The sequence below is a fragment of the Vicugna pacos genome, chromosome 6 (genome assembly GCF_048564905.1).
Source record: "Vicugna pacos chromosome 6, VicPac4, whole genome shotgun sequence".
Taxonomy (NCBI): Eukaryota; Metazoa; Chordata; class Mammalia; order Artiodactyla; family Camelidae; genus Vicugna; species Vicugna pacos.
In genome coordinates, this window is record NC_132992.1 from 46,639,348 (window position 1) to 46,651,957 (window position 12,610).

At 35.7% G+C, this 12,610-nt stretch overlaps 1 protein-coding gene across 5 annotated transcripts in view; it reads left to right on the plus strand.

The window, feature by feature from the left end:
- Positions 1 to 12,610, plus strand: part of LRFN5 (leucine rich repeat and fibronectin type III domain containing 5) — a 346,581-nt gene that overhangs the window by 149,449 nt on the left and 184,522 nt on the right. Inside the window, exon 1 of one of the 5 annotated variants that reach the window (XM_072962970.1) lies at positions 10,125 to 10,154. The exons of the other annotated variants lie outside the window; for them this stretch is intronic. The gene's annotated coding sequence lies outside the window, so the exon portion shown is untranslated. Of the gene's footprint in view, positions 1 to 10,124; positions 10,155 to 12,610 lie in introns of those variants that run through there. 5 annotated transcript variants of the gene reach the window in all.

The following is a 12,610-nucleotide window of genomic DNA, read 5'->3' on the forward strand; positions in this document are numbered from 1 at the left end:
GCTATTGTTAGAAGCCTATAATAATTCCAAAATTTTAGGGCTTTAAAGCACTATATTTTTATGCAGTTCTACACTAAAGGAAAACCTCTGCTTTTGGATGAGCAAAGTGAAGATGCAGTTCCACCCTCTAATTTTTTCCATCATGACCTTTATTATATCACATTTTACTTATGTGTATGTCTTTGAAGCAGCAACACACAGGAAAGATTAGGACACTGTAGAGACAGAAGCATGCAGAGCACTCATGAAAAATTAAATGCCCTCAGCATGCACAAAAGTAGGTCATTTCATTTTTTATTAAATTTGTATATCATAGTCATTTATAATTAGACAAGTCTGAACTTTCTTTCTTGCAAAGCACCTATCATCTATAACAGACAGCATATCAAGTTGAAAGGTTATTCAAGAAGATTCTTCCTCAAATTTCATTGCCCCCTGTCTCATATTTCACGACTTTACACTCAGTCTTGCATACTTCTAGGATTCTCCATCTAAATGACCTGTTTTTATCTTTAGTTGCTTGTATCAGTAGGAGATGAAAAATCTCAAGTCTAGATAGAATATATAGGGCATTACCTTAGGAACCATATCTGAATCCCTTGGTGTTAGAATCACAAGGATGAGTATTGAAGAAATGACACAGGGAACTTAATGTTTTTCAAAGGTAGAGGCTGAGTAGACAAAGAATAAAAAAAAAATTCACTGTCTCTCAAGTGCAAATTACATGAACTGTTGCCAGATACTCCCCTCCTAATGTAAAACCACAGCACAGTAACTTGAGACGTATTTGATCATTCCTGAAGTCAGGATGATCTCTTTGGAGGACGTTTGAAAACATTATTCTGAAGGTCTGGAAAGGACATTGGATGGGTCATATGAAATATTAACTATATTTTCAAGTATTGTATTAAAGCATTCTGGAGAAAGGGGAATGCATTTGAGTGTGGATTTTAAAAATGTATGAAAGAAATAAACTCATATTTCACTTGCATTATCATTAAGAAAATATGACCTGTAGCATTTTTTATTTATTGATTGATTGGAAATAGTAATATTTTTGTTAATTTCAGTTGCAAGTTTTAGCTATTTTATGATAATATCATTTAAATGTTCCCAAAATCATACTATATTAATAAGATTTCTATCTTCTCATTTCATGTAAAATCAGTGCTTTTAACATGGCTTGGCTTTTGAAGCATTTTTATATGGATATTTTTAGTTTGCTTGGGAGGATAACATGAAATTCAACACCAAATTGCTCCTTAAATTCCACAGATATGCTGCCAAAGTGATAATTATCAGATTTGTAATGACCCAAATCAGATAATCACATGGTTCTTTGTGGTTTGATAATGGCTTTAAGATTTAGATTTAAAAAATTTTGAAAGGTGAAGGATAATTGTACTGCGCTGAAACAGCAGAAGTTGAAGATCGGAAACATTACTGTCATCACATAAATCAACCAATTTCTCTTTGTTTTCATAGTGCAACAAATTTTTCCCTTGTCGAAAATGAGTATCAGCATAAAAGCCTCTTGAGCAAGAAAAATGAATATTGATCACTGTAAGTGCATTTCAGTAATACCTTAGGGTTATTGAAATTGACCCTAAACCATGTTTTATTTCCAACAGTAGATTCCTTTCATGTGTTGGTATTTATTAATTTATAGCTTAATAGAAATGCAAAATAATTTTCGTTGGGAAAAATACAGGTCAAACCTTGTCTTACCGTTTGAATATGTTTGTGGCATTAAAACATCACAAGCGTCATATTCAATATAAGAGTTCGTAGATTACCCATCGTAACTCTTGTTAACACTTTTGTCCTCTAACAGTGGGTTGAGATAGATATGCTGAATCAGCTGAATCATCCTTGTTACCACAAAATACACCTGGCTAGCAAGCATGTGGAAAAAATAGATTCTAGAGTGAAGGGCTCTTTGTGTTATAACCTGCATTCTAGTTCTTCTCAGACTTACTGTGTCATCCCTTTGCACCTCACATTTTCCATTTGGTAAATGGTGATAACATTAGTCTTCATCTAGCTCAGTGGCTGTTACAGAAATAGGTGAGACAGCATATGTGAATAGTTCATGGAGCTTTGAAAGTCTCTATGCAGACTGAGGTAATGTGTAGGTCAAAGCTACTGGCTAAGGCAGGTGCTTCCTCATTGATTTAGTTTCTCCCATTCTAAGGTCAAAGCAGGCTGTCTGCCAAGAGACATGGAATGTCGTGAACAATTGGCATAGATTCCAGGATGTTAGCCTTGTATTCCTGATGATTTGAATTTGAATCCAATAGTGATTGCCAGTGTGGACTGATAGACAATTTGCTCAAACCCCCATTCGCTACTCAGAAATTGTCTTTGTATTTCGTTTTCTTAGCATCTTGAACTCTGGAATAAGTAAAATGCTGAGGAACGTGTCTTATTAGTACATATACAGTATGTACAAAGTTGTGCATGTACAATATACACTAAAATGTATACTGTATGTCTCAGGTGTTTTGAATGTTAGGGAAAGATTAGAGAAACATAATTAGCTGGATTAAACCACTAGTCATTTAAATGCAAATGGCTTGTTATACCTGTGTGCTGTTACTTCGTAGTTCATTGTCACAATTTATATACCATATGTTTTAGCAAAAGTAATGAAAGTGGATTAAAAGTGGATTAAGGGCTTTACATAAATAATAATGTGAGACAGTCACACTAAACACAATTTTAAAAATATATCTTAACTAATTTACAACTCAGGAGCAAAATATGGGGCTTAAGGAAATTATATGTATTTTTGACTTCCCAGATGTTTTGTTGGTAGTATAATTTATGATTACACAGGTATGGATTTTATAATTTCTTCATAAAATAAGAGAAAAAGATATCACTGTGGGTTAAAAAATATTCTTAATTTCATTATATTTTTCAGAATATTTTGAATAAATAAAGATGACCAAACAGGAACTAAACAATTAACATCAGTGGAATGTTGAATAAATACTAATGCAGTTAAATCTATATATTTGATATATGGTGTATCCTGTGAGAACATTGAGAGGGGAATATTTCAGAATATATTTCCTTTCAGGAGTATTTTTAAAACTAAAACCCTCCCCAAACCCACTCACAAATTATGTATATTAGTTTCTAAATGTTCTAATATATTTGAAAATCAACTATCTTTGCATCATTGGGTTGATTCAAGATCCTGGTTCTGTCTTCAGAAGCTCCCCAGTATGCACTAAAAAAAGGTAAATTCAGTAGTGTCATTTCGTGTTCCTCTATAAACTGTCTTCCCTGGGCACAGTCTCTCCCTTTTGGGACACAGACACAGACACGTGTGCTCACACACACACACTCACAATTCCTGCTTAAGCTTGTTTCTTATTATTCCCACATGTTCTTTGCCCTCTGCTTTAGGTGCTCCGGTGTTCTCATCTCTCCACACACAGGAAGCCATCCTTCCCTCTGTGTGCCTGTGCGCAGGTTTTTCCTGGACACAGAACACTTGCCCTCCTAATCTCTACCTGTCACAGTCTCAAGTGCATTCTTCACTGAACACACTATAATCTCTGCCTCCTCAGAACCACTGGAACTAATGCACAGTGCAGCAAATTGCCTTAAAAATAGGTGATGACATAAAAATAAATTACTAATGTAGCAAATTGAAGTGAGAAGTAATTAGGATACTTTCTCTGCTTGAAGTCACTGTTGAAAATGAAAGCGTTGTCTTCTTTTTGATACTCTTCAGTAGGCTGACTTATCATTGCAAACCACCAGGGACTTTAGAATTAACAGATATTCTTGGATCCTAAAGGTCTTATACAACGATTGTGACCAGTTTGATACCTCAGATACTTCACATATGAGTTTCAGAATTATAATGCACTTAAAATCATCTGTGTCTGCAACATGCATGCTGGCAGATTCCAGGTCGTATCGGTAGGTCTTTGACTCTCTTTTAAATAACATATCTTTATCTTAGAGCATGTAGAAAGGATGAAGCCCATTTATGTTGCTTTCGCTGTTTAAATCTATCATGCAACCAGGAAAACAGTTTCTTTGAATTTGCTCATTAATGCTTCTGTAGCATAATAATCTATAAAATGTAGATTGTGTTATGTCATATGTAATTATGTATAATGCATAATCTATAAAATAACACATATCCTACTATACACAGGATGCCATCCATTTCATTACATATCATAAACCATATACCGCATACTATGGCAGGATGGGGTAGGTGTTTGTGTGTGTGTGAATGTGTGTGTGTATATTGGCAGAGGTTACACGTGAGGAGACGTTTGGAACCATGTGGTACAAGGAGGAACAGGGGCTGTCCTAAAGCAAAATGTGTAAGAATGTTTCCATCAGCATGTGTTTTATGTCCTTCCCCTGCTTCTTACAACTTTCAGGCACTCTATTATTTGATAGTTTAATTTCCAGACATTGAGGACCAGAACAGATGGATGCTGGAATCCTGGGAGAATCTTGGCTGAAGGCGCAGGTTTATCTTCTGCAAAGAACACTAGATAAAAGAATCTTAAAAATGCAATGGGAAGAAATTTCAACATCATCTTTGCCATTCCAAATTAAAACATTATTTCTTTTTTTATGATATTCTAGAGCAGCTGTCTAGTTCCTTTAGAATAACCGGAGTAAGGTACCTACAGTGTAATGGTTAAGTGCTTTTGCTATGCATCTGTCCAACTGGGTCTGTCTGTTCTACCTTTGCAAGCTCAGAGAGCGGAGCCTTTTTATGCTTCAGTTTCTTCAACTGTGAAATGGAGTTAGCAATAATACTCACCTCACAGTGTGGTTGAGGGGATTAAAAGAGATGATGCACGTAAAGCGTGGCAGAGTGCCTGGAAGAAAACTCTCAACGATACTTAGCAGTTGTTTTTATATGATTACATTGTTGGAGAGCTCGTTAAAAGCCTTTTTCCATATTTTAAGTCCCAAACAACAATCTTGCTACTTCCTCGCATTGGAAGAGTCTAAGCCTTGTTGGAGGTATTCAAAAGGACTCTCTCTTTCAAATGAGAACCATTTAGGCATTTAGGTCCAGGAAACATATTTCTCTAAATCTTTTCTATTTGAGGCTAAAATCCCAAGTTATTTTATCTCTTCATATGTCATGATTTATCATTTGGGCCATCCTCTTCTGGGTATTGAGCACATGTTAATATTTCTCTGGAAGTTGAACGCGGTAGTCCTGGCAGATTGGAGAGGGAGAGTCTAGCAGAATTACCACCACACCGTTGCTGTGCCCTCTGCTCTGCTGCTGACGGCACTGTTGCATATCAAAGTAGTTGTGTATTTCATCCTGAACAGGCAGAGTCTCCTTGTTACGTTGAGGCAGTTCCACACTTCATTTTGAGAGGCATCATTTAACATCAAGTGTACAGTCAACTCAAAATCTGAAGTGATTTTATCCCCTGTCCCTCTGATTGGATGGTGTTTTCTTGTTGCCTTCATCCTGTATATTTGTCTTAGTTTTAATTGACATTTTTAAGTCTTAGTGAGGAAGTTTCCCTCTATTTCTATAAAAATAATTTTAGCCCCTGGGGCCCTTTTGTTTGTTGCTAAACTAGAGCAAGCATTGCCTCGGCTTCCTGGTGAAGATATTCAAAGTAGAAGGAGAAACGTTGCTCCCCAGACAAGGCAGACCTCTCAGGGCCACAAATTCTCTTTTTACATCCCATTTCCCAGGACCACTTCGCCCTGTAACTAACACTCCCCCCCATTAGTTCTTTCACCACGTGAAGATAACACGAGAAATCTCTCTAATAATTATGCCCTGATGGGCTTGTAGCATCATCTCACTTTGGGGCTAACTTTTTAAATTTTACATTAGCATATCCTCAGTTTTCTTAGCAAATTTAGTTCAATTAAGTGACTTTTTATTGAGCATTTGTGCTGTGCAGGACAGTGCGCACTGCTGTTAGGAGGATGGATTGCTTTCCTCACAAAGCACCTCTGGTGCCAGCTGGGCCTCAAGATGCTTTCTGGAGCCGTCTTCTGATGATGGGCAGGCACAGCAAGTGGAGGCTTCCTAATAGCTGCTGTGCCCAGACTGACTTGGATTCGGCTTTAGGCAAAGCCCGCATTACCTCCACCTTCAGCAAATGTCATTTGATGTAAGAGCTGAGATTATTCAGAGAACACTAGGAAGCCTTTGGTTTCCCAGGAGCCCGTGAGGAAGTAGAAAAAATAACTAGAAAGGTGCATTTGGTTAAAGATTTTTGAAGTGTAAATGTCCACGTAGGTACCTGAACATTAGCTCAAAGATTATTTCAGAAACTGACTCCCATCTTCTTTGAGTCTCCCCAAGTTTCCCTGGTGATTATACTGTTGATTTTATAACCAGCAGCCCCTATGATCCTGTTATTATGATTTAGTTCTTAGGATACCCTGAAGAGGTTTTGATCTGCATATTGTAAAATGCTTTCAGTGGTCACCAGTCACCATATCCCAGAAACAAAAGATGATACATGCTGGTGCCTGGCCAAGGGACTCAGACTATAGGTCATTTAATGGGCCCTGGACCCAGCTTATCTGGGAAAGCAAATCAGTCATCAAATGCCAGGCAAAGGGATTTGAACATTATTCTATAAATGTTGTACGTTGTAGAGGAATTTAGGAAGGAAGTAACATGACCAGCAATTCCATGTGTCTAGCAACATGGAGGAGGTGAGCTTTGGGTGCATCAGGAGACTTTTTCAGTAGACATGAGCAGAAGGTGAGGAGGCCAGTCCACAAGCACTGGCAGTGAGAGGGCCGGAGGACAGGAGGGAGGAGTTAGTTGGAGATGATGCTGTGGGGTTTTGTCTGATTAATTAATGGAGGAATTATGACTTTAATGAGGATGAGAAAGGCTGAAGAATCTGGCTTGTCAGGAAGAGGGTGAATCCAGGTTTGGACGTGTTGATTTTGAATTGCAAGAATGATAAGAGCAGAGGTTCAAAATTTAAAACAGAAGTAAGTAGAGAGGCCAAAGTTAGACCAAGACATTTGGGATCATTTAGAGGAATTTTTGAAATGATTGGATGGATGAGATTATCAGTTGGGAACAAACTGAGAGGGATAGATTGAGGTAACAGGGATATTGTCACACTTTAAACAAGAGGAGGAGAGATACCTGGACTCAGGCTATCTCAAGAAGAGTGAAGATTACATAGGCAAATAGAGAGGTGAATTCAATAATAGCTAGTAAGAATAATAACTAAGAAGAGTTATTCAGTTTAGTGGTTTGAGATAATAATATCTTTGTAAACCAATGTTAACATATCTACATCTGCATCTTTATCTTTCCATATAGCTTCATCTTTTTTTTTTTTACTTTTTTAATTGAAGTATAGTCAGTTTACAATGTTGTGTTATTTTTTTTAATATGAGTACCCTTTTGAAGATAATACACAAGGACATGAGCATCATGCACAATGAGGAATCACCAAATCCATTATTATTACAATTAAACAATGCAGTAATTGTTATCTTCAGTACTGTTTAACAAAGTTCTGGAATGGAAATTACCATTATTGTTTGACATTATTCTTGAAGTATTCAGGAAAAAAATAGATACTGGAAATGAAGAGTTATATTTATTATTATTTGCAGATTATTTTCTCAATCTAGAAAGCCTCCCAAATCAATAAATATATTAGAAATACTAGGAGTTGATTAATATGTCAGGTCATAATATAAATGAATAAGATTCAGTGGCTTACTTCTAAAACTCAGCACTAATCAGTTGAAAATAAAATGCTTGTGTTGTCAAAACAGTGACAGAAACATAGTATACCCCAAAATAACTTAAGACATGTACAAGAACTTAATAAATAAAACTATAAGACTTCATGAAAGAAATTTAATAAGACATAAATAAATCCCATTAACAGGTTCCTTGAATGAGATGTATCAGTATTGCAAAGATGCCATTTCTCTCAAAATGTTTCAATTCATTTGTTAGAATCCACCTTATACCTGCTCCCAACATAATGGCATCCTTTTTTGGGGGGGAAATGTGACCATATAGTTCCCAATTTTATTTGAGAATACACTTTTACATTGAAGGAATACATCAGGAAAATTATGATAAAGAAGAGTAATAACATAAAACTTGTGCTGTAGACTTCTAGTATGTAATTAAAATATTGGTGACAAAATTGACAAGGAATTTAATGAGACGAAAAAGTTATTTAAGAAATAAACCCAAGTAACTAATGGCAATTTACTTTTTAGGCTAGCATTTTTACAATAATTAGAAAAAATAGAATATTTAGTAAACAATGTTGAGATAATTTTAAATTTGGAAAAATACTTAAGATATTTACTTATTGCCATAGATGAGAATAAAACCCCAAATATTAAATGTTTAACTATTAAAATACTAGAATAAAAATGAAGTGAATAAATTTTATTTTTGTAATACTCAAAGGCAAGAATCATTAAAAGGTTTCAGTATTTAAACATCATTTTTTTCTTTTTGATAAAAAGAAACAAAAGCAATTTTAATCAATTATATCCTGATAAAAGACATTTGCAATGTAGATGAGAGACAAAGATTTATTATAACCACAATATAAATAGAAATAAGACAATACAGGAAAGACCAACAATGATTAGGTGATTTATAATAGGTGAAATGATCAAAGTCAATGAATGTGAAGATATAGACAAATTCATTAGCAGTTTAAAATATGCCCCAGTGGCAATGAATCTGTGAGCAAATGGGAATTGAAATGAACTCTGTTGGAGGGTAAATTGATAGAACCTTCCCAAGGGCAACCAGACAGTATGTATAAAATTTGAAGATTAGCATGTCTTTTGGTTCAGAAAATCCACACTGAGTATTATCCCAAAAGGAGATAATTGAAAACTTAAAAAAAATGTGGATTAATAGAGGAATATTTATAAAACAAAAAGTAAAACATCTTCAAGTTTATCAGTCATGGTTAAGTTAAAGTACTTTGTCATATACGTACACACACGAACACACACGCACACACAAACATGCACACATTAGAATATGGTGTGGCCATCAGATACTTAAATCAACATGTCCACAATATAAATAAAGTCCCAGAATAAAAAAGACAAAGAGAAAGGGAGAAAGATGATTTTAATATGCAGTGGCTGGAGGAAAATATACCAGAATCTTACGAAAATGTTACTGGCCCTATAAATTATTTTAATTTTCTTAATTGTATCTTTTTATATATAAAATAGGCATATATTAAATTAAGTTGCAGCTGGAAAAAGATAAGGCTATTTATAAGTATTGTCTCATTATTTAGACATGAAGACAGCAAAAAGATTCTGTGCCTGGCTTGTGGAAAGAGAGCAAATTGTGCAGATTATTTGCTGTCACAGCACCCTCATGAATCCTCAGCCACCACAACCAATTTGAGCTTCCTTAGTGGACACTTTCAGTGAGTATTCAAGTGATGCTGCATAGTGCAGAGTCACTGGGTTTACCTGAGAGAGCAGTTCTCTACCTCTGTAGTTTTCCATGGCAAAGACGCAATCTCCAGATTGGAACACTCTCGAGCTGTGCTTTTGAGATATTCCCTGAGAAAATCTACAACGTGAGCTACAAAGATACTTTAAATAAGAATTAGCCAGCGCAATGCAAAATGATAAATGAAAGAACAAGATTAAATTTTGACATTTGCACTCACACAGAAAACTTGAAATAGGGGTGGGAGGGAAAATGCGTTATTTTTCCGCTTCTCCTAGTAGGTCGGTGTGGTACAGGCAATTCATTTCATGGATCTTTAATTTCTCCATAAAGGTATTTATCTGAACCACCTGGGAAATGGTGCTAGAATACACCAACCTTTAGCAAGAAAAAAAAACAGATATCCAAATACTAAAGTCTATGAATCTTAATGTTCTTGTAGTTAATTTCAAAAGGTGTAATTGAGCCACAGACACTACCAAACGAAGCATACTGTGTTACCTGGTTTCTGTTCTCAACCGTCAGTTAGCTTGCTAGAACTGCTGTAACAAAGTACCAAATACTAGTGGCTCCGACAGCAGAAATTTATTTTATCACAATTCTAGAGGCTGAAGTCAACTGTTAGTTTCTTCTGATGCATCTATCCTTGGCTTGTAGATGGTCATCTTCTCCCCTGTGTGCCTTCGTATGTGTAAGTATGTACTAATCTCTTCTACGGACACCAGTCACATTCGATTAAGGCCTCCTCTAACAACCTGCTTTTAGTTTAATTACCTCTTTAATGACCCTGTCTCCAAATATAGTTACATTCTGAGCTTCTGGGGGTTAGGGCTTCAACATATGGGTCTTAAGGGAACACATTAAATTGAAGGAATGAGTGCTTGGCTGTATCAAAGACCGGATGAATCTTTAGTACTGTTGGTATAGTTTTTTTTAAAATATATTCAACTAAGAAATATGCTGAAAAATATTATAATGGTCTAAACTATCTGAACATGGGTGATAGAAATCTTTCCATGTCCTATTTTAGGATAGCATGTTGATAAAATCATGTCATCTCTATGATCTTCCTAGAAGTACAGAAATGTGGAATATAAGTAAAGTTTCTGGAGCAAGACATCTTAGGTTTTGTGATATGTAATTGTTAAATCACTCAGTCTGTTAACAAGTAATTATCAAGTGAGCCAGGCACTGTTCTAATTACTTGGGATAAGAATGAACAAAGGAAATTGAGCTCCTGCCTTCAGAAAGTTTGCACTCAAATGAGGAAGACCGTAAGTAAACGTGCAAACCAATAAATAATATAAGTTAGGAATTTTATATGCTACCAAGAGAGAATAAAATAGGAAAATATGGTTGAGAGTTACTGGAGCTGGTATTTACTAAGGTCAGGGAAGGCCTCTGCTGAGACGAAATTTGAGTTATATGACCTTGCTGATGAGAAGGGCTCTCGGGAACAGCGAGAGCAAATTCCTTTAGAATGAAATGGTCTCCAACTGTTAAAAGACAGAAATAAGGAGATTGTAATCAAAAGGAAGTGAACAAAGCAAATGGAGGGAAAGATTGTGTTCAGAGAGACCTTCCAATTATAGAGACATTCTGGGGTTTCACTAAAAAGTTTAGATTTTGTTTTAAGTATAATTGCATTTCATTGAAGATTTGAGGTGGCAGTGTAACTTGACCTTAAAAAAAAAAAAAAGAAAGGAAAGATCACCCTTGCTCAGAAGGGAGGCAGAGAAGGGGCAGGGAGACCAACAGAATTGTTGCTACAGTGATGCAGGCAGCAGGACTTAAGATGGACTTGAGAATGGCTGGAGAAGTGGATATGGGAGTAGTTGCCAAATTTGGGATATATTTTGGAAATGTATCTTGTAGAAGTAACATGTGGATTGGGTATGTGGTGTAAGGAGAAACGAGTAACCTGAGATGAATGTAAGATTGTTTTGGTTTTATAGCTGTTGAAAGGTGGTGTCATTTACTGAAAGATTTTTTTGTGGGGGTATATTTGTTTTTTTGTTGTTATTTTTATTGAAGTATAGTCAGTTTATAATGTTGTGTCAATTTCTGGTGTACAGCATAATGTTTCCGTCATACAAATACATACATATATTCCTTTCATATTCTTTTCATTATAGGTTACTACAAGATATTGAATGTAGTTCTCTGTGCTATACAGTATAAACTTGCTTATCTATTTTATATATAGTAGTTAGTATCTGCAAATCCAGAACTCCCAGCTTATCCCTCCATCCCCTTTCCCCTTTAGTAATCATAAGTGTGTTTTCTATGTCTGTGAATCTGTGTCTGTTCTGTAAATAAGTTCATTTATGTCATTTTTTTTTAGATTCCACATATAAGTGATATGGTATTTTTCTTTTTCTTTCTGACTTACTTTACTTAGTATGACAATCTCCAGGTCCATCCATGTTGCTGCAAATGGCATTACTTTATTCTTTTTTATGGGTGAGTAGTATTCCATTGTATATGTATACCACTGTGGGGGTATATTTGGAGGAAAAATAACAGGCTCTCTTTTGACAAGGGAAATCTGAAATGGACAAGATGATAGGTGATTGGCTAGGCGTCTTATTCTCAGGGATGAATTCCATCCAGGCAAGAAGTGTAAGTTTGAGAGTTGTCAGTATGTACTTTATACTTGAAGCCATGGGGAACTGAATGAGTTCATATAGGTTGAGTATAGAAAGAGAGAAGGGATTCTAGGACTATGTTAAAAACTTTGCACATTTTTCAGGTTTGGAGGAGAAGGAGGTCCTTACAAAAAATAGTTGTCCATTAAGTAAGAGAAACTCAAGAGACTGGGGAACCTAGATAAGTTTTCAAGAAATGGTAACAGTCATTTGTGTTAAATTCTACAGAATGGTTGGATAAAATGAGAACAGATAATTTATCATTTGCTTTGGCAAAATGAAGGTCTTTGGTGTTCTTACTAAAAGCCATTTTCTTGGAGTGAGGAAGATGAAGCACTATTTGAGTACATTTAATGAAGAATGTAAAGGGAAGAGGTAGATGCAGTCAGAGTAGATTCCTTTGAAAAATTTAACTACTGTAGGGAAATGGGCTATGGTCAGAAGCAAATGTGGATTCCAGATAATTTATGCTCATGGGTGGGTGTCTGTGAATGTTGCT